This window comes from Chanodichthys erythropterus, chromosome 5 (assembly GCF_024489055.1).
Source record: "Chanodichthys erythropterus isolate Z2021 chromosome 5, ASM2448905v1, whole genome shotgun sequence".
NCBI lineage: Eukaryota > Metazoa > Chordata > Actinopteri > Cypriniformes > Xenocyprididae > Chanodichthys > Chanodichthys erythropterus.
In genome coordinates, this window is record NC_090225.1 from 4,346,108 (window position 1) to 4,368,239 (window position 22,132).

Here is a 22,132-nt window from a genome sequence, read left to right on the forward strand (position 1 = left end):
GTATTTTTATGGTCATGAGAATCATAAACGCAGTGTGTTTGACTGGTAGTATATAAATACTGACGTGCCATAGTACAGTCTCAGTACGTCTATGTAAGGGTCTAAATGAAAGATAAAGCCATAACATGCAGGAAGCAGAAACGACTCAATGACTGTCTAAAAATAGAGCATTGTTTTATGACCTTATGACCTTTCACCCCTAACTGACCTCTGACCTCCAACAGAACTCAAAAAGAGGAGAATCATTCGCTCAGAATGGCGTCTACAAACACGACTTGCTGAGAAGTAACCAGTTTAAAACAGGGCCAGACTAATCCATCATTCACAAGGCGGAGGGAAAGAAAACCAGGGCAATGACAATTTACATTAGAAAGCCATTCTAATTTTATAGGCTCATGAAAACAGTGCCATAAACACTGAAGAAAGCTCAAACGCTCCTCATGTGGAGAACGAAGACTGACTGTAATTACAGGTCAAAACCTACAATTTGACTGAACTCAACTCATTTGACACTGTTCTACACCATCGCATGTGAAGATACAAACGCTTACAGACATGCCTTTCTGCAAAATCCAGAATAATACACACTCCACGTCTCAAAGCCAAGAGTAAACAGGAAACGCTCACAACGTGAGGAGACTCTGGACTTCCTGTACAGAACCTTCTCTCATATGACAGGCTCAGAATCAAGCAGTTCTAACTAAAGACCAAACTAAAGGGAAGGAATCGTACAACCACAAAAAATACACAAACACAAACAGTCTAGTTCAACTCATGGAAATATGACTCATTAACAAATTCATTCAAAAGAACCAATGAGTCATTGTTTTGAATCAGTCCGTTACTCTGAATCACTTAATGAATCACTCAGAACACATACCGAGTCATTATTAGTCAAAACGTCATAAATGATACTTTAAAGTATCATTAAAATATGTAATATGTAAAGTATCATTAAAATATGTAATTAAAACACACATTAAAATATGTAATATGTAAAATATGTATTAGGGCTGTCAAACGATTAATCACGATTAATCGCATACAAAATAAAAGTTTGAGTTTGCCTAATATATGTGGGTGTACTGTGTGTAATTATTATGTATATATAAATACAAACACATCCATGTATATATTTGAGAAATATTTACAAGTATATGTATTTATTTGTATTTTTATATAATTTATATTATATATATATATATATATATTTTTTTTTTTTTTTTTTTTTTAATTGTGCATAAATATCATATTTCTCTTAAATATATACATTAATTTGTGTGTATTTATATATACGTATTATTTACACACATTACTCACGCATATATTATGCAAACTCAAACTTTTATTTTGTATGCGATTAATCGCGATTAATCGTTTTGACAGCCCTAATATGCATGTTGCACCGGGTCAAAAATGCATTGCTGAGAAAAAAAAAAAAAACAGATGAGCCATATCTGTGTTTTCATTATTTTATTAATATTTTCAGAAATAATGTAAAATACTGGTAAATAAAACTAAACATTTACAAACATCTAACACTATAAACATGAATTTTAGTTGCCCTGAATCCACAATAAATCCTTTCAATTTTATAGTAATCAGAACAGAACAGAAATGAAAAATATATGTATAATATAAACAAATTTTAGTGGCATTCATTTTAACAATATTCATTACAAACGCCAAGCCTAAATTAATTTATTTAAAGTGCTATACAAACATGGGCTCACATACCTCTCTAATATGTGCGTTACATAAACTCGTTTAGGCTTGGAGTTTGAAAATGAATATTGTTTATAATGAATGTCACTATAATTTATGTATTATGTAATTATATTTATTTACAAATATTTTAAATAATTTCTGAATGTTAAATAATAAAAACTCTCTCTCTCAATGCAATTTTGACCCTGTGCAACTTAATTATTGGGTGGAGGGCTTCTGCAAATGTGCAACTATTGTAAAGTGTAACTGGAAACGGAAGCAGAATTGTTGAATTCCTCACAATCCCACCAAAGTGTCTCTGTCGATTCATTCTTTCCCCGTCCTTCCCTTCCAAGCTCCTCGGATACAGATAGATCTTCCCGGCTCTCTTATCTCCCGCTGCTCTCCGGCACACAGCTTCCTGTTTGCAGTCGAGCAGGACAAACATGGAAAACATTTCACAGTCCATCACGTTTGCAGCATGAGCCTGATAGAGATATAATTTTAGTTTTCCTGCTACAGACAATGAAGCAGCGAGAGAGAGAGATTGAGGAAGTTAATGTTCAGAATTCAACTCAAGTTAATGGCCGTTACCACAAAAAATCATTCCAACTGATGGGACAAAAAAACTGAGGTTACACTTACGACAGAAGTAAAAGGGGCATGAAAGTACATTTTAAAAAGTAAAACCACAAGACTTTATCATTACGCATGTGATAACATCACTAGGGCTCTATGATGTCAGCAATGCAGACGGAATCACGGAATCTAGTCATAAAAATGGAATTTACTGTATAACGCGGAATGTCATGGAATTTGGCCAATTTTGTATGACTAAATCAAGAGCTGTACACTTAATATGGACGAGTGTGTGTGAATATTAAAGACTCCTGACATGAAAATCATCTCCAGAGCTGCTCTGAGAGTCTCTTCAGCAGTGTTTCACTGTTTCATCTGAGAAAACTCTCGGCAGATACACACAAATTCACAACTCTTCATTGCATCTGGCCAAAATAAAAGATTTAACTTGAAGAAATTATGAAATGAATATATTACTATTGTACAGTAACATACTTCTCAATGTAATAACAACAATACAAATAATAATACAATATATTAAAACATTATTTTAAAGGCATATCACAAATTCAATTTAAACTGTTAACTGTTTGATTGCCAAAACAAAATGAATGAAATTTGTAAAATTTTATTTGATTACATTTTAAAAGATTGATTAAATTGTTAAACTTTAATGCATTCATTTGATAACCAATGTTTTTTACAATAATTGTGATTTAAAATACAGAACGTAGAAAAATTGAAACCGATATCATAGAATTACTGACAAATTAAACATTTCTTTCAGTGCACTATTAATAAATTGCCAAAGTGATTAAACATGCTTTTTGATTATTAAAATGTAATTAAACCATTAAGAAAAAGGAATCCAAAAAAATGAAAACAGAAAACATGGATTTTGGGAAAAAATAAAATGCATTTCATATTGTTAAAAATACAATATGTAGATTTTCACCGCTAGAGGTTGCGTATTCAAAACAAAGGCGTAGCTTGATGATGCCGGGATTGAGCATGGAATCTTGGGAGATGTTGTTTTCACCTCACAGCCGGTGGAAAAGAATCAGGACAGGACTTGAGCAGAAATCATGTTCATAGATGAGATTATTAACGTTACTGTAGTATGAAACAGAGCAGGACCGAGTGCTGTTGGAGTGGAATGAGGCCGCTGGAGCGATTGCTAATGAGAGACGAGCGCGACATGCACCTCAAGACCAGTGGAGCTTTTATTAAAGACAAGCGTTTCCACTTCTTCCAGTCAAGCGAATGAGGTAACACAGCACTGTTTATCATATTAGATACATATTAGATGAGTGTTGAAAATGATGTTATAACGTTACTCTGTGCGTTCGCTCGGCGGCTGCTGTGAGACTCTGTTACACACTGCAGTAAGATAGACCGATTTTAGAATATCATATTAAATGCTGGATGGCTTGTGTTGATAAATGGCATGCAATTAATTTTTAAACATTAGAAAATTACATTTAAACAATAAGACTAAACGTGTTGAGCTATATGACAATAATTTGTTTTCTGTCTATAAATGTAACCAAACAGTTGTTCCCTTGTCTAATAAAACATGTAAATATTAAAGCGTCTTTGGTGTTTTCATGGTTTCTACAAAATAAAATGTGAATAAAATGCGATATAAAAACAAATAACATGTGATGGTGTAGAAACCAAAAGGTAACCCGGATATGACGCCATTGATAGGCGACTCCCGGACACATCCCGTATCCTTGGTTAAAGTCACGATTCTCTCACGATTTACAAATAGTTGGAAACATTTAGGATATTGTAAGTGCTCAACTGAACAAAATATATAACACTGGCCTAGTGGTTTTTGGATATTTTACTGCAAAAATCTTACATATTGTGCCTTTAGCATTTTAATAAATTATTACATTTATCAGACATTCTTTTTCATCATTAACGTTAAACTAAATCATTAAAAAAAGGAATCCAGAAAAATTAAAACAGAAAACATGGAATTTAGAAAAAAATAAAATGGAATCTGGGGAAAATTAAACCGATTTTGTAGCTGAGTGCACTACACGGCAGACGCCTGATGTTTCTGGCGCTCAAACACTCAAGTTTCTGGTCTTCTGTCATGTTGTTGAGTGCATTCTGCATTGCAAAGCTTATTAAATAATTCATTTACATGATCACGGTCCTCCCTAATTGTAGGGGAAAAATGCACAAAAAATATGAACAAATTGCTGACAATTGGGGCGTTTGCTCACAAGCTTCTTTCTCGTAGTGTGTGTCAGGCTTTGCTAAACTCACCCGTGAAAAGTGTGTAAATATTAGATATACTGCACAAATATTTTACGACTTCACAAGAGAAGGAAAAATCCAACAATGTCCAAGAATGACTAAAATTAATACTGAATAATTTAAACTTCCTATCACATTAATCAAATCTACACATTTCATATTGCTGGGTCAGTTTTGAGCTAATAAAACAGTCATAACTTAATATTTTTCCAACTAAAACATTGTTTTGGTAACTTTTCATTAATGAGTGAATTATGCAAAAAATTCAAGGTTTTTAATTATTTTATTAATAAAATTTTTTTTTGAAATTCTTTGAACTTTAAAATTTTACAAGAAATACAGCAAAACCACTGTGATGCGAGATTTTTTTTTTCTTCAATCATCATGAATAGTTTTATTTGAATATAATCTGAATATGAATCTGGTCTTCAGAACTGACCCGAATGCGATCGGAGGGTTAAACCCATAAAGATCCAGACCACATTTAATACCACAGTAAGAGCTTTACTTTAAATATGGTATTTGCTTTAAAATGCTGATTGATGGTCATTTTCTTATTGATTTGTACTAAATCTGGAATCTGATTTCTTTAACATCACTGACGTCTAAAATCATTTGCATCTACAGCATCCATGTTTGATTGACACACACACACACACACACACACACACACAAAACAATAGACAAACAACCAATCTACTGACGTCTGCATCCACATTTTAGAGCAATAACACAAAACACACCAAATTACTCCAGCCACATGAACATCCACCGAGCAGCTCTCAAGAAGACACTCGTCCTCCTCTAATGACTTCAAATCAATACAGAACAAAAACACTGAGGTCGTTAATGGACCCTTAACAAACCAACATCCTCCTGCAGAACGGACCACATCCAGGCACTTTATCCAGAACAAACGGTGGTCAGACTTCACAACAACACAACAGCGTACAGATGAGACGTTAATGGGAGGATGGGATGCTGTGGGTTCATTTCCTCTGATCCCTCCTGTGCTTCGACTCGAAAACTGCTTTAGTCCAAATGGTTTTAATAGTTACTCAATTTAACACATCCGGACCACAGGAACTGGTGAATTTTAGGGCACTATGATTTCCGGAAAACTCAGAAATTCAGTCATAAAAATGTAATTTACAGTACATTTTCATTTGATAGCATTTTAAAATATTAAATTATTAATGTTTTATGCCTTCATTTGATTAGCGTTTTTGATGATAAAATCTGAATGCAGCAATTTTTTTATTAATAATGAAAAGCATGGCTGTGCAATAATTCAATTCACAAATATGGACTAGTGTCTATGATTATTAAACCACAAGACTATTATTTATTTAAATATGAAGTCTGCATGTTGTGTTTTCAAATATATAAGATCTTCACTAAAAACCTCCAAAATAAAAGCTTGGTTTAACTTGAAGAAATTATGAGAGAAACATATAACTATTTAATAATATAAAAAAAAGCAGTGTCCTGTTGTAAAGGAATAACTTTCAATGAATTATATTTTAATTTGATTACATTTTAAAAGATTTATTCAGGTGAGTGCTTTTAGTTGATTAAAATTTAATTAACCAATTAATGAAAAAAAACTGAATTTGGGAAAAAATAAAATTAATTGTAAGGAACATAAATATTCACAAATTCAGAAATTTCAGCATTACAATCAGCAGTTTGATGGCAGGCAGATGGAGAATTTTGGTTTTGCTGCGACTACATTTTTTACCGATTTTAAAAACTAAATTCTTCAAACGACAGTCAGACTCATCTCACACACACACACACACACACACACACACAAAGTATCATTAGTGTTGGGGAAATGTACTTTTAAAAGTAGTGTTACAATATTGCATGACTCCCTAAAAAAGTAACTGACTGCATTACTTAGTTACTTTTTATGAAAAGTAATGTTACGTTACTTTTGTGTTACTTTTTCTCACATGGGCTGGGCTTGCTTGTTTGTTTTTTAAAAACAAAAGTTCTATTTTTGGAAAATCTATAAAGACCCTTTCATCGGATTGAAGAAGAATAGAAGGCATGAGAAGAAAGTTCAACACTCTTACTGAAGCAATACATTTTTTTTTAAAAAAATAAACACAAATGTGATGTTTATCCAAAGTCATTTTTGCTTAGTATGGTTGAATTGGAGCATTGAAGGTCAGCAGCAAAGATATTGGTTAATAAAGTGAGATCAAAAACAAAATGTATTTAACATAGTCAAACGCAAACTTGTTTAATTATTGCAGGTTTGCATAATATTCTGTTTTTATTCATTTTGAGGAATACTGAATCTGTTTTCATGCAAGTGAGATGAGTAAATGCATGCTCACATTTAGTCTAGAACTACAATAACCATCATGTTCACACCACACACACAACACCTCTGTATTTACTCACGATTCCTCTCAACAAAGTTTACATATAGGAAAACAAAGTAACTTGCAAAGTAAATAATCAGTACTTCAGATCAAACTCAGAAATTTTGTTGTAAATTGTAAAGTGATGCATTACTTGTTACTTAAAAGTAATCTGATTACGTAACTTGTGTTACTTGTAATGCTTTCCCCCCCAACATTGAGTATCATCAGTATCATGTCTCCTTGTGACCCTGCTGTCATGTGACATGTTGTAGTGACTACAGCAGTGCGCTTAAACACCTGATCAGACCAATCCTCATCCATCCTGCACATCCAGCCTGACGGGCATTTCTACATTAAGAACAGCGTCCTCGTTCATGAAATCTCCAAACTGCATCACCGTGACCGAGCGATCCGTCACGATACGCTACAGAATGCCATTCTGAGCACAATGAATGAGATGAAGGAACACAAACTCACAGCAAATACTGACTAGGAGGAAAAAAGAAGAGAAACACACACACACACACACACACACGTGACTCCTTCCAATCAGGAGCACATGAGGGATGATGGGAAAAGATCCCCGAACAGATCACTGGCAGAACACCACAAAACTACCGTCATAGAGAACAAAATACAGCCTGAAAAGTGAAACTCAGAAGGCCAAACTAAATATTATATGAGCCATTTTATTTTACATTTTATGTTTTTATTTTATTTATCTAAAAATAGATGTATTACCATCATTTTCTAGCAATAAACAATAAATATTATATTATATTATATTATTATATTATATTATATTATATTATATTATATTAATTATATTATATTATATTATATTATATTATATTAGCCAAACGATGACAGATGCTGCGTTAATTGTTAATTTTCAACACGTTAAAAAGCTATTAATAATACTTTTAATAATAATAATAAATTATTTGAAAATGTGTTATTTTTGCATAACCTCAATAAGAATTAGAGAAAAAATAATAAATATTATTAAAACTAAATATTATGAGCCGTTTTATTTTACATTTTACGTTTTTATTTTATTTATCTAAAAATAGATGTTACAGTCATTTTCTAGCAATAAACAAATATGCAAATTAAATATACTTTATAAATATTTTATCTAATATAATACATAATTTATCATATAATATATAATTCATAATGTATAATTCATAATATAATATAAAATATAATATAAAATATAATATAATATAAAATATAATATAAAATATAATATAATATAAAATATAATATAATATAATATAATATAATATAATATAATATAATATAATATAATATAATATAATATAATATAATATAATATAATATAATATAATATAATATAATATAATATAATATAATATAATATAATATAATATAATATAATATAATATAATATAATTAACACTGGCCAAACGATGATGGGTGCTGTGTAAATTGTTAATGTTCAACACGTTAAAAAGCTATTAATAATACTTTTATTAAAAATAATAATAATAATAATAATAATAATAAATTATTTGAAAATGTGTTATTTTTGCATAACATTAAGAATTAGAGAAAAAATAATATTATTATTGTATTATTATCATCATTATTTTGCCTTTACAGTCATTATTATTATTTTATTTTTTTTATTTTTTTATTGCACTACAGTAATAAGAATTAGAGAGAAAAAAAATGTCATGTAAATAATGCCACAACGCAAAATAATTTAATGGTCCTAAAACAAAGCTTAATTTTTTTTCTTTTTCCCTCTGCATTTTGGTGTATATATTAGCCGGGCCACTTTATTATGGACTCATGCATACGTGTAACGAGGCCCACAGCAGCTCCGTCGCTCCAGACGTCCGTCTGCTAGAAACTTCTGCTCAGTGTTCAAACTCTCTGCTCAAGAAGAGAGATGAGTGGAGGAGTCACCGTCTCCAGTGTGAGCAGATGGTGAGGGCAGCACATCAGAGAAAGCTGTGTGTGTCTGTGTGTGTGTCTGTGTGTGTCTGTGTGTGTCTGTGTGTGTCTGTGTGTGTCTGTGTGTGTCTGTGTGTGTCTGTGTGTGTCTGTGTGTCTGTGTGTGTCTGTGTGTGTCTGTGTGTCTGTGTGTCTGTGTGTCTGTGTGTGTGTGTGTGTGTGTGTGTGTGTGTGTGTGTGTGTGTGTGTGTGTGTGTGAGAGAGAGAGAGAGAGAGAGAGAGAGAGAGAGAGAGAGGTGAAAGCACGACTGGCAGGTGGGCGTCTGAGCGGAGAGGGATCTTGCTGGCACTGTGACGCCCACAAGCTTTAGTCAGAAACAGAGCAGACTTAGGGAAGTGGGGCTTGTCCCCGTTTCATACATCCAGACCTAGTTATTCTACATGCCCCATATACATGTGTGTGTTACAGAGAGGGAGAGAAAGAGAGAGACAAAAATAGCTATGCAGTGAGATAGAGATATATATGAATATGCAATTGAGTGTTTTCAGTTATCCGATCACAGGTGGTCAGCAGAGACGAATATCATTAAAATAGAACAAAAATGCTTACATTCACCTTCAACATGCTGGACACCATTTAGTTCTTGTATTTGATGAAAACATCATCAAATTAACAAAATACATTTAATAAAACAGTTCAAGAATCAACAGGCTACTGGTGTGCGTAGAATTGCAGGCTAAACTCTACACAACTCACTACATCAGCACTACATCACCTCCAGTTCTCACATTCTGCCACAGGCACGTCACATGACCTCTACTCACGCTGAGAGGCATTCTGGGTAGAGTGCTGTTTAACTCACGGAGTAAATCAGGATAAAAGTATTCCTCGTTCCCGTTTCTAGGTGTGAAACGCTGATCTATTTCAGTCTGGAGCTTCCTCCTACACATCAGACACCGAGAGAGAATCGAGACTCCACAATGATTGTGTCTAATCGCCACACAGGCACACTGGGTAATGGATCACAGCACACGGCCCGCTCATTCACCATACATGGGCACCTGCCTGGAATACTGATGGCGCTCCAAGAGATTTTTGTCATGATTCCACAGACTTCCCATGGGTGAAGAAAGCCAGATCACACACACACACACACACGCAGGATCACGTCCACTCTCGTATGGATGGAGTGGTGGGAAATATCACTTCTTACCTCCCACCATGCAGATCACAGGTGCTGCTGGGAGTCTCTCTCACATCCAGGAAGTCAAAAAACAGGCAGGAAAGACTGGTCTGAACTTTAATGCATCAAACAGATACACAGCTTTACTCAACTGAAGCATCCTGGAAACTAAAGAACAACTCAAAATACATCAAGATGAGTATTAAGTTAAAATTTTTCTTAAAATATTACATTACATGAATAAATTCAAAAATCTAAGATAATGAGAATAAAATCATAGTAATATGAGATTAAAGTCATAAGATTTTGAGAAAAGCCAAAATTAGGAGAATAAAGTAAAAATCTGAGATAACAAGAATATAATCTCATATTGGCACAATTTGTCAAAATGTTTTGAGGAAAAAAGTAAAAATTATGAGAAAAATCTAAGATAAAAATAACAATTTTTTTTAGAAAAGTCAAAATTACAAGAATAAAGTAAGCAATCTGAGAAAACATGAATAAAATTGTAGCAATATGAAATTAAAGTCAAAATGTTTTAAGAAAAATTAAAAATTAAGAAAAAAAAACATAAAAAAAAGATACCAAAAAAAGTCAAAATTTTAGATTTAGAATTTTTTAGAAGTCAAAATTACAAGAATAAAGTCAAAAATCTAAGATAAAGAGAATAAAGTCTTAATTTTTTTGAGAAAAGCCAGAAATAACAAGAATAAAGTCATAGTAATTTGAGATTAAAGTCATAATATTTTAAGAAAAAATAAGAATAAAGAAACAAATCTGAAAAAAAAAAACGAATACAACTGCAGCAATATGATATTAAAGTCAAAATGTTTTTTAGAAGAAGTAAAATTGAATAAAAAAAAAAAAAATCTAGGAAACCAAAAATCCTAAATTTAGAATTTAACATTTTTAAAATTGCAAGTAAAAAATGTCAGATTATGAGAACAAAGTCTGCAATATTAGATTAAAGTCATAATATTTTGAGAAAAGTCAAAATTAGAAGAAAAGTAAAAAATGCAACATAATAAAGTCATAATTTTTTTAGAAAAATTACAAGAATAAAATCAGAATTATGAGAAAGTCATAGAAATATGGTATTTATGTAATATTCCGACTCTAATATTGCACTGCAATTACTTTGTTCTTGCAATCTTTTGTATGTGGCACTAATACAGCATCATACTAAAGTTTATTAACTGAAATACACAAAACCTGACATTTGCACATAGAGTAGCTGGTTGTGTTGGTGTGTTGTGATTCGTCAGTGGTGATCTAGTAACCTTGTGTACAAGATGCACCACTAGATCAGCTAGTGAAGGGCAAAACCAATCCATCCGATTCACTAAATCATGTTTTCAGCAACATTTATTACATAATTCTCAAGGCAAGCACATGATTTCTTCTCGCTTTTATTTCTTTTAAGCCACATGCTTACATTCCTGAGGAAAGGCAAGTCCAAACCCGCATGTAGCTCTGCTTCTGTGAGCTGAACGCACTAATGCAGCTCTTAAACTAGAAAGAAGGTTTGTTATTGTTAAAGACGACCTATTCTGCTGTTTTCCATGTTCATCTGTCTTTAGTGTGTAATGTTGCTGTTTGAGCATGAAAAAGGTTTCCAAAGTCCCTCCAGCAGGAGTTATTCTCTATATCAGTGTCACTGTTTCTGAACTCCCTGAAATGAGTTTTCTTCCAGGAACAAACACGTCATAATATTCCTCATTTAAATAATTCCCACCCAAGGCAGACGCAGAATAAAGGGGCAGGGCCTGGTTGAGTTAGTAGTGTGTTGAAACTGACTGTTATGATAAAAGGCGGGACATTTCCCAAACACGCTCGAATTGCTGACCAATCAGAGCACACTGTGCTTTTCAGAAGGAGCGTTACTGACAGACTGGGAAGAGAGGAGCTGCAACAGTGAAAAATATGAGGAAAATAATGAACATTCAAGCATGAAAACCTGTTCTAGTATGACTTCTCATTTGAGGAGCTCATTGAGCAACATGAGCATTTAGTTAAAAATCTCTCTATGATACACTGAAGTCAGTAATATGGCATTGAACAACATGCGAGTGAGTGACTGTCAGACGTGAACTATCCAGTGCTGGAGTCCAACAGGGCGTTTCCACAGACGTGCCTCTACATGGAGGAAACACATACCTCATGTATTACCAGCCTAAATTTACCAAACATTACATGACAGGCCAGATGTTTGTAAAGAACTTCTGCAGGTTACTGTAAGAATGACGTCAGGCTGCTGAACTCAGATCAGCTGTGCGTGATGAAGAGCACGAGCCATTACACACTGACAATAATCAGAAATGTTTCTTGAGCAGCAAATCATCATATTAGAATGATTTCTGAAGGATCATGTGACACTGAAGACTGGAGTAATGATACTGAAAATTCAGCTTTGATCACAGTATAAATTACACTGCAAATTACTATATTTTCACATAGAAAACAGCTGTTTTAAATTATAATAATATTTCACTATTTTCAGTTTTTTTTTTTAATCAAATAAACACAGCCTTGGTGAGCAGAAGAGAATTTCAACAGTTGAGTCTCAAACTCCATTGTTTCCTCCTCCTTATATAAATCTCATTTGTTTAAAAGACCTCCGAAGAACAGGCGAATCTCAACATAATGGCGACTGTTACGTAACAGATCATTAATATGTACGGCAACAATATTTGCATATGCCAGCCCATGTTCAAGGCATTAGACAAGGGCAGCCAGTATTAACGTCTGGATCTGTGCACAGCTGAATCATCAGACTAGGTAAGCAAGCAAGAACAACAGTGAAAAATGGCAGATGGAGCAATAATAACTGACATGATCCATGATATCATGATATTTTTAGTGATATTTGTAAATTGCCTTTCTAAATGTTTCGTTAGCATGTTGCTAATGTACTGTTAAACGTAGTTAAAGTTACCAGAGTTTTACTATATTCACAGAGATTTTCATTATTTTCATTTTTAAACACTTGCAGTCTGTATAATTCATAAACACAACTTCAATCTTTATAAATCTCTCCAGTAGTGTGTAATGTTAGCTTTAGCCACGGAGCGCTATCAAACTCATACAGAATCAAATGTAAACATCCAAATAAATACTATACTTACGCGATTAGACATGCTGCATGACGAACACTTTGTAAAGATCCATTTTGAGGGTTATATTAGCTGTGTGAACTTTGTTTATGCTGGTTAAGGAAAGCGCAAGCTCCGGGGGCGGGGAGCACAACAATTTAAAGGGGCCGCAGCCTGAATTGGTCGCATAGTTAACGATACCCCAAAATAGGCAATTAAAAAGTGAATAAAAAATAAATAAATCTATGGGGTATTTTGAGCTGAAACTTCACAGACACATTCAGGGGACACCTTACACTTATATTACATCTTTTGAAAAGAGGTTCTATGGCACCTTTAACAAAGGAATCCTTAATGTAAAGTGTTACGAAGACTTCTTTCAAAAACAATATCTTTTGAACAGTAGTGTATATCTTGCTTTATTATATCAATTTCATATTTTATTTTTATAAATCAAAAGAGTTTTTTTCTTCACATTACAGTAATGAGAATTTGACAAAAGATGTGCTTAAATGTCATGAAAATAATCCCACAATGCAAAAAAAAAAAATATTAATGATCCTAAAAAATAAAATAGATATATATATATTTTTTTTTTTAATTTTCATTATTAAAAATATAATTTCTTATTCTTGTATCGGTATAGGGGTGAAATATACATCTTTCGTGAGATTCTCTGTCTCTGTATGCATGTGCGCACACCACAAACAGCAGCTAAGAGGAGAAATGCATGTTTTACAGGTTCTTGCATATTGAATTACAGCATTTCTGTTTGGTTTTCACACATCAAAAAGCAACAACAGTGTTTAATGAAAACTACAGCCAAAGCTATGGGCGTTTCACTACGGGCCAAAAACACAGTCAACATCAAACCCTTTTACTACTGCCCTTACCCTGCATTACACATAGTCCTAATAAAATAAACAACCGACTATAGCTGGCATAATTCCCATGATAATGATGTTGTCGAGCAGATGAGAACATTATCTAAAGATAGTTCATTCCGACTCCTTGATATTATTCCAAAATGTTTTAGCTTTTAATAAATCATATGGCTGGAAATATAAACAACCTATTCAGTATCAACTATGCACAGCACAGCATCAGCTGAAACAACTCCTCAGTTCCTGTGAATTTCTATATAATTGACCAAAAAAAAAAAAAGAGAAAGAGAAAGAGGCACACCCACATTTCTCTTCTAGTAATACATCAGCATTGCTGCATTATTAGCAAAACATATTCCGGAGGGATGGATGGATGTTGTCTGTTACGATATAGATTATGTGATTTTGACTCCTAAATTCTAGTCATGTCATGAAGAAACATAGGGGTGGGAATCTCTAGGCACCTCACAATTCGATTCGATTACGATTCAGAGGGCTGCAATGCGATGATAAAACGATTATCAATGCATCTTTTTTTTTCTATACAAATTTTATTTTCTCTCACTGTGTGACTACTTGGTACTTTTAAAGCAAAGTATTTGTAATGATCCATAATGAATTACTTCCATTATCTTTTATTAATAAAACAAATGGAATTGATTTGGCAAGTCAACTGGAAGGTTACATTTGCCAACATATGTCCCAGCACTGCAAAGAACCAACAGGAAAAGAAATGTGTGCCTTTAGCAGCATACATGTAGTAAATTAATCCAGACTTCAGCATATGCTGAATCACTAACATAAAATAACAGACTTCAAACTAACATCCTCCTGTTATGTGCAATAAGCAATATAACAATATTAATAATATAGCAATAACACAACTTGCATATAGTGTGGGTTGTCAAGGGTTGCGTTCCCCAAAAAGCATCTTAAGCCTAAGTTGATCGTCGAACAAATGCTACCAAAGGTCTCTACAATCAACTTAGTCTCACAATGCTTTTGAGAAACGCCATCCATCCACTTCATACGCTAGCTTTTAATGCAGAGAACCAGTCAGATTTCTCGCTCACATATCATGGGTCTCTTACGGTGTGTATCCACTGGTGCGAAGCGAGCAGGGCAGAGTGAGCATTTTCAGTTAACTCCTATGGAAACTCAACTTCCATAGAAATGAGTTAAAACGCTCGCTCTGTTCCACTTGCTCCACTTCCACGCTTCATAGTTTCCCCTTTTGCTTTCCGTCAACATTACGTTATCAATTAACATTAAGAAAATCGATTTTTGACATTTGTGAATCGTCCGAGTCCGCATTGCGATGCATCTAAGAATCAAATTTTCCCCCACCCCTATCAGACTACACATTGCTTCCCAACCAATCATCGCTTGTCATCCTTAATGACATGCATGATGTAAGTTTGAGGGCAGAACTAGAGGCTGACATCTGGAAGCAAACAAAGGTTGTACCGAGGGCTACAGAATTAATTGCAATTAAAACGCAATTAAATTGCACACGATTTGGCAAAGGCTCTGATTATTTCATGCGTAGCTTGTCAGAGTTGTACGGCTCTGTGATCAGTAGTAAATGCTTCTCCATCTGAAAGCCAGAGGGAGCTCTCGCACAGAAACTCCAAATATGCCCTGCTGCCTAAGTAGATAGCATGCGTCATTCCAGTAAATCCCTATGGGCATCATATTAATCGCTGTAGCTGAATAAACAGAATATTGAAACGCTTTGATTAATAATCTAATAAACACACGACTGCCGATACCAATACCAGACGAGGAATAAGGGTCTTATCTAGAGAAACGATCGGTCATTTTCTTAAAAAAATACTTACAGAAAAAACAAAACTGGCGCCGCGTTCATTCCGTAAGTTGAACAGGGAAGGCATAGGACATACAGCGTAAGCCTTTTGAAGAATATGGAAAGCAGAAGCACGTGCAAAGCGATCATTTGTATTTATAAAGCATATATAGTTGTATTTTTTTCAAAAATGACCAATAGTTTCGCTAGATAAGACCCTTATTCCTCATCTGGTATCGATTAAAGCCCTTTGAAGCTGCACTGAAACTGTAATTTTGACCTTCAACTGTTTGGTGCCCATTGAAGTCCACTATAAGGAGAATAATCCTGGAATGTTTGCATCAAAAACTTAATTTCTTTTCGACTGAAGAAAGAAAGACATGAACATCTTGGATGACATAGGGGTGAGTAAATTATCAGGAAAGTTTTATTTGAACTAATCCTTTAAGAAGCCACATCATCTCACAGAAGGATGATAAACTGTCGTTATACAGTGAGTTTGGAGTAAAAACATGTTAATAAATGTTGTCTTTTGTTGGACAAGATGTTAATAAGTGCTTTCAAAAGCGACTCAAACTCGCAGTGCTTTCAGATGGATTAGCATTTGGAGCCATGCTTCATTGACAAGCTGTGCATAAAAAAATAACATTTAAAAAAATAAATAAATAAAATTAAAATCACAGCCTTTGCAATTTCATAATCGCATTAAGCCAATAAATAGACATCAATGATGCTCTTCACTGAGTGTTTACTCAGATATACACAGGAGCATTTGAAAGCAGGCGTCTATCTGCGGACTGGTTCGCGATATACTTTCAAACGCATGCGCTTTCGAATTCAAACACTTCCGTGTGTTGATCATTGTAGCCAATCATAGACATATCCGATGAACACAGAAACAAAATGGTCAATCAGAGGTATTTACGAATCTGCTTAACAGTGCTCAAAGCATCACATTTTTTAAATTTCAGTACTGATTGGTACCGAAGTCGATACTTTTGACAACTCTACATTCCTCCATTGCATAATTCAACATAGCAGCACTAATACCATCTTCTTTCATTTCACCATGTTTGAAAGCTTTGTACAGAAGAGCTTCTGTGCTCCTATTGGTCAATGTGACGATCGTGGAGAACCGAAAACATTGAACATGCAAGTCTTTCAGTCAGGAAGCGTCGTGGTTTTCGTCCACTATGATACACTATACGAAATAAAACACTTGATTCTTGCATCCCGACGGCCATTGTCATTTACGAATCATGATGACATCCTATATCAAACAGATCATGCCAAAATCTGCTGATATCATATAGTCTGAACCCGGAGTAGAATAACTCAGTGGTTCACAACCTTTTGTCCTTGAAGAGAAGACAAGATCACAGGAAAAGCTTGACATGTGCCAGTAAATATATATAGTATAATTGTTTTGTCAAGATAACTTGAGATCACAAAAACAAGACTGAAACATAATAACAGACCATTCTATTAGCCGTTTCCAGAAATATTTCTCTTTCTCTCAACACAACCCACACACAGCTTAGAGGAACATCGGCCGCGACTGTAATTCCCAAAGCCACTTCAGTTAATGGCTCGTGCTCGTTTGCGATGCGCCTCAAGATAATGTAAAATCCATTATCAATAATCAGAGCTGCTCTGAGATGAGAGGACGTTTATTCTTAATTCAGCTCCTGCTTTTCAAAATCTAATTTTCTGTTTCTAAGTGACGAAGCACAAAACTCATGAAAACAGCTTCTTCAGCAGCACTGAATTTCGTGACGTACTGAAGCTCTCTGCCTCCATTGATAAAAACACTCATTTCACACTCATTACAGGCTGAACGACAGCTGGCTGACGCTGGATTCATACGCTAATGAACCGCTACACATGCATGTGCAAAAACAAACGTCCGGTGAACTCTGGCCTGTGAATGTGAGAATATAGAGACAAATAGAGCAGGCAAATGTCACAGAACATAGAGGAACTCTAAAGGAGTTATTTATGGCAAGAGTCATGATCTAGTTTTGAGGTGCAGTAACTATGATGCATATCTGAAGTGAAGCAAACACAAGCAGACAGAACTAATAAGCTATCGAGAGAATTTGAGAGAGACGGTAAAGAGGGAATGAAGAGCTGCCACAGATCTCTGCTATCAGAGGAGTTATCTAGCTCAAATGCAGCGCAAACAGCAAGACTTCATTACACAATAACCAGAGTTCTCTGATCGGACTACTAATCAAAATGTTGTCATTAAATTATGTTAGGGTTAGTCCCTTTTCATTGTACATCTGATAACATTTCCCACTGATATCAGCACACTTTATCTGTTCTGTATTATTAGCCAGCAGCTGAGCACAAATCAAGCAGCGAGTCATTCTCAACTGTTAACAACACTAGATAAGACTAAACTGTCAAGAAAATGTTGGGTCATATCTCACTCCAAAATCAGAAATTATAAGAAATGATCATTTCGCTTAAAGACATTGAAATATAATATTACACTGTAAAACAATGGTTTTTCGAAGTTGTAAATAAAAAAAAAAAATGTTTATTTCAGTTACTGTACTTCAAAATTCCATGTTAATTTGACGTGTTACCCTAGCAACTGCATAGCAACCACCCTGTGTACCCTAGCAACCACATAGCAATATCTATCTATCGAACTACTAAACTAAAACTAGGGCTGACCAATAATGAACTCGATATTGCGTAGCTTGTCAGTGAACTACGGCTCTGTCTATTAAATGTCGCTCCATTTGAAAGCAGGTGATGGCGATTTCACGGTAATCAGGGAACCGGCTTTACTGACGAAATGCGCGTGACAATCGCATGCGATATATCAAAATTGAAACTTTTAAAACTACTTCAAACTTTCTGGCTATGCTTTTTCAAGCCAACTTAAAGTTTGTCTTCAAACTTTTTTATCTAGTATTCATTGATGTTTATTTCGTTCTGTACAGTAGTAAAGAGGAAAGGAGGATCGCATTCACTCACAATCCCTAACAAGAGTTCAAGTTGAAAGCTGAAAGTGACGCAGCTTGTCTTTGATCAACTTTCTTTTCATAGTTTAAATAAATGCAAGCCTATGCCTATTGCTTATCCTGTAAGTTCGGAAATAAAATGTCTTACTAAAATATAAAAATTTAAATGTCGGGTAATTATTGATTATGATGGATTTTTTACAATCCTGTCCAACAAAATGATGGCGAAACGCAAGTCTAACGCAACCTCTAGTATATATTATATAAAAAAACAAAACCCGCCCCCCCTTCGGACCCCACCACCGCAACACCGGCGGTTGTTGCCGATTTACCACCGCGGTAGTAAAAATTTGCCACTGTCACAGCCCTATCTGCAATGCAAAGGGAGATCATTTCTTTTACAAAAATCACTTTTTAAGGACTTCCCAAGTCAGTGACATCACAAACCCCAATATTTACATAAACATTGCCCCTGAGAACAAGCAACAAAGGGGTGAGGCCATGTTTGGATTGCTTTAGAGAAGAGGAAGAGTTGTTGTAGTAGAGTAACTTGTAACTTCCATCAGTGTCCAACTCCAATTTGAACAATGTAAGGCTGAACTCAGTTACTGACAACAGGGATGGGCATTTTTGGCAATTTTTTGGCAATAGGTTTCAAAAACGAGTTATCGAGAACTCTGGGGCGGGGCGGGGCGTGTGCATGATCATCATGGAAATAATGAATATCTGAAGACTTGAAATGAATGTTAAAAATAAAAATATGACATGAAAACATGATTAGAACACTGTTAGATTGATCATGATGCAGCAATGTTATTAATAAGGAAGCATCTAAAAGGAATAGCTGCCCGAGGTGAAGAGTGACTTTATGCCAATAAAACTGCAGCCCGTTCTATGACACATCCTATGATGTTAATCAGATAACTTAGATACATATTATAGACGTGACATTACAACTTGTATCGGCACAAAAGGATGCAAATGCCAGTGAACTTACGTGTTACTCGCTATAGCAATAGTGAGAGAGAAAGAGTGGGAGTGAGAGAGAGCTCGTGCCGTGATGCGCTTTCATGACAGCGCACTGAAACACAGGCAAGGACAGAATTTACTGTAGATTTCTATAAAGTTCTCATCATGTTTATCGCAGATCTGTGCTTTATTTTCATCTACATGGTTAAGCGATTCCATAAATCGCCTGTGCATTTTCAAAGCCATACGAATTATACAAATTATGCCATTAAACAAATATGACGAAAAAAGCACTGCTGCATTATTATAACATCATTCATTTTATTTTTATTTTTTTAAAAGAAACATCTAAAAGCAATATGACGGTCTCAAATAACTCAGATAGTCAATATCAGGCATCGTTGAGCATGAAACTAAACACTGATATGCAGTGCAAGCATGTTAATAAATGTTGATATCCCAACCCAACGCATCCTGTATTAGATTAATCAGATGTAGCCATTAAAACTTTCATCTGCAAAAGGTTTGCGAATGCAAACATGAGAAAGTAAAACATCTTGTCAAAGTGAAGCCAGACATCACTATGTGACTTTGAGGCCATTCTCTCTCTTCTCACGTCTTTTGACGCATGCTGTGGAAAGCTAAACAATCAGAGCTCAGGGCGCCGCTCAAAGTGCTGCTATAACCAATCAGGAGGAAAGAAAAACATTTCGATCATCGTTTACATGATCGATGGTTGCTGTCACGGTCGAGTACTCGAGTCCTCGATCGCTGTTGCACATCCCTAATTGACAATCCTCATTTTGGCTGCGTGAGATTCTCCAGCTTTGTTGTTGTTGAGCAACCGAAGCGCAAGCTGTTAAAGCTCCGCCCTCTTTTGGAAAGCAGCTCATTTGCATTTAAAGGGACACACACATAAACGGCATGTTTTTGCTCACACCCAATTAGGGGCAAATTTGACAAGTTATAATAAATGATCTGTGGGGATTTTGAGCTGAAACTTCACAGATACATTCTGTGGACACCAGAGACTTATATTACATCTTGTGAAAAGTTTTGGAAAAATTTCACATGTTGACCATTTTAATTTTCAGTATAATTCAATTTTATATAAACTGAATTACTATAATAATTATTATTATTATTATTATTAAATTACGATATATTAATTTAAAATATATAATTATATAATTATTATATAAAGTATATTATAATTACTTATTAGTTAATTTATTGTTGTAATGTTAGAAAATAATGATATAGCATTGAAATGCAGTATTTTCTTTATACACATCAAGCCAAAATAAAACCAAATCAATGTATTACAGTATTTTTATTGTAATATAGTCATAAATTTAAGTACAAAGACTTAGTAGTACACAATACTACTTTTACAATACTGCAATAATACTGTTAATGGTCCTAAAACTGCATTTTCTTCATTATTTCTATACGTTTCTTGTGATTGTGGGGTGTAAGAAACGTGGCATGTTTTTGAGAGACTTTCAGCATACGAGGCTCTGATGTCAATGTGAGCTCACACTATCCTGTTTGCCCATCAGATATCAAAACCACATTTTATGGGCGTAATTTCGCACCTGTGAAGTCGGTTCACCTGGATGGCAGCCAGGCCAGCTGATTTCCATAAAGGAAAGGCACTCCTATGTCCTGAAGAAGAGCATCCCATCCTAATGCTCCGTTACAGCATCCGGCAAGCTTTTTATGTCTCGCATCTTCCCCGAAGCACTTCAACAACAAACCAGGGCAGAGCACCTGAGGAAAAATGACTACGCTGGACGAATTCAACAGCACTTGACAAAAACAGTGGAAGCCGTCCAGCCCTAAACACCTCATCTTGTGATTGCTGACAAAGGCCTCATTTACTTCATTCATGCAATTTGGAAAATCCTTGCATTTGCGGCTTGTGCTGCACAAAAGGCCCATTCAGGGACGAGACGAGACGTCTGAACATGTTAAATATTTAGGTGCAATTGCTCATGCAGGACTCTATAAGCAGCGTGCTGGTTTTGGCCGCGCTCGCATGTAAAACAAGTAATGGATAAACAGTGACATTCATAAGACAGCAGTTCAGCGGTCATGACAGGCCAACTATTTATAACTCTAAAGATAGATAGTACGGGAGAGTTCCTCTTCACATACATATGAAAACAGCTAAGAGCTCTTCACGAACAAATAAACAGATCTGAACTAAACTTCTCACATAACCTGATCCAGATCCAGAGTAAACTATAGCAAAATCCTCCAGACCTGAATGTCAAGTACTGACACGTTTATTTAAGAGTATTAAACTCTTTCTAAATGGCTCTTTAACTTTACTATTGTTTATTCAGAGG

At 34.8% G+C, this 22,132-nt stretch overlaps 1 protein-coding gene across 2 annotated transcripts in view; it reads right to left on the reverse strand.

Moving 5' to 3' along the window:
* inpp5a (inositol polyphosphate-5-phosphatase A) overlaps positions 1–22,132 on the reverse strand; it is a 175,473-nt gene that overhangs the window by 152,103 nt on the left and 1,238 nt on the right. The window lies entirely within an intron of this gene.